At 40.9% G+C, this 2,171-nt stretch overlaps 1 pseudogene; it reads left to right on the forward strand.

Moving 5' to 3' along the window:
• Positions 1 to 679: 679 nt before the first annotated feature.
• Positions 680 to 1,207, forward strand: LOC140481755 (large ribosomal subunit protein uL24 pseudogene; annotated as a pseudogene).
• The last annotated feature ends 964 nt before the right edge of the window (positions 1,208 to 2,171 follow it).

A 2,171-nucleotide genomic window follows, 5' to 3' on the forward strand; every position in this document is an offset into this window, starting at 1 on the left:
CCTCAGTTTATTTTCATATGAATCTTGGATCTTTGCCTTGACACAATATACAGCATGAAGATGCTTGGCTTTCTTATGTTGGTATAATTTCTTCCTCTGGTTGCTAAATAAAACATCAAAAATTAAATTGTCCTTTTAATTATAGTCTGTTTTCACACAGACTTGGCATGTAAATGGGGTGATTAGACACACTGTTATCAAATTGAAAGAAAGTTTTTCACCAGAATGTTCCTTAAAGAACGAATTCCCCTTCCACACTTGCTTTTGGAGCCTAGAATTTTACATTTAAATTGAATTGGCTGAGTGTGATTAATAGTTCAGTTGCATCTTTCCAACTTTTGCTCTACATCTGACCCAACTTGAAGCCACTACTTTCTGCATGCAACTTCAATGTGGATGCTGTATTGAGTAGTCCATTTTGTTTGTTGGAGCTGATGACAAGGTTGACTTCACTAGCATATTGATTCTACCTTTTTGGTTCTCTGTAGTTCCTCTCAACACTTCCTATGCATTTAGTCACCTAATTTAGTAAAAGCACAATTCTTGACAGAAGGTTTGTTTTCCCAGTGGGATTTGATCTAAATCTATGTTTTGAGAAGGCAGCTGAGGCTGGTATAGAAGAGTGTAGATGGGTAAACAATTAACGTGAGCTATCCCAGAAGATATTTGCTTCCATTATATGGTTCCCTACTCCATTGGATTTTCAGAACCTCGGAAGACTCACTTTGAGTCCTCCTTTCACCGGCAGCTATTGTGGACTGAGCAGGAGGCCAATATGAAGTTCAACCCCTTTGTACATATTCCTGGAGGGAAAACTACAAGAGGTACTTTAATGCTCCATCTCACATTCGCAGGAAAATGATGTCTCCTCCACTCTCCAAGGAGCGGAGGCAGGAATACAATATTCACTTAATACCCACAAACAAGGATGATGAGGTTCAGGTCATCAGAGAACATGACAAGGGTCAACAGATTAATGAAGTTGTCCAAGTACACAAAAAACAAAATGTAATCTATATTGAGCATGTGCAGTGTGAAAAAAGCCAATGATACCACAGTTCATGTTGGTATTCACCCCAGTAAGGTGGTGATTAGCAGGCTAAAGCTGGACAAAAATCACAAGAAGATCTTGGAACACAAAGCAAAATTTCACCAAGCTGAAAAAGATAACTGCAAATACAAGGAAGAATCTGTTGAAAAAATGTAGGAGTAATTACATGTTCCATTTTTGCTATTTTCAATAAAGAGTCAAATGAATCAAAAGGAAAAGAGGTAGCTCAGTGCTGAAACTTCGACTTCTCCACCTCCTGATGCTGCCTGGCTCACAGTGCCAGGGACCTGGGTTCGATTCCAAACTTGGGTGACTGTCTGTGTGGAGTTTGCACATCCTTCCTGTGTCTGCATGGGCTCCCTCCCAGAATCCAGGGATGAGCAGGCTAGGTGGATTGGCCATGTGAAATTGCTCATAATGTCCAGAGTATGCAGGCTAGATGGATCATGCATGGGAATGCAGGCTTACAGGGATAGAGTTGATGTGGGCCAAATGGCTTGCTTCCATAGTATAAAAATTCTATTGTATTCTCTTGGATTTCTCTCGATGCCACTGCTGAGATGTATTTATTCCCTCTTCTCTACTTTGAGACCATTAGAGAAACCTGTTAGCCGTATTACAAATACAGCATTTTATATTTTAATGTAGCTCTTAATTTAAGTCAGGTAAAATATCTTGGACTTTGTTTTATTCATTTGCAGATTAGGGTCACTCTGGCAAGGCCAGGGATTATTGCCCATTCCTCATTGCCCAGGGGATAGTTAAAAGTCAATCACTTTGCTGTGGGTCTGGCGTCACAAGTAGGCAAGACAGGGTGAGGTTGGTAGTTTCTCTTCCCAAAGGACACGAGCGAATCAGATGGGGTTTTCAGACAGCTGGCAGTGGAATCATGGTCATCAACCTTAATCATCGATTTTGATTGAATTCAAATTCCACCATCTGCCATGGTGGGATTTGAATCTGGGTACCCAGAATGTTACCAGAGTCTCTGGATTAACAGACTGTAAATAATACCACTCGGCCGTCGCCTCCAGTAACATGTATGCTCAGATGCCAGAAATCTGGGACAGCTGAAATCTGCCCAGAAAAAGGCTCATGTGATTTACTTGTCATGGGGAGA

The sequence above is a fragment of the Chiloscyllium punctatum genome, chromosome 10 (assembly GCF_047496795.1).
Source record: "Chiloscyllium punctatum isolate Juve2018m chromosome 10, sChiPun1.3, whole genome shotgun sequence".
Taxonomy (NCBI): Eukaryota; Metazoa; Chordata; class Chondrichthyes; order Orectolobiformes; family Hemiscylliidae; genus Chiloscyllium; species Chiloscyllium punctatum.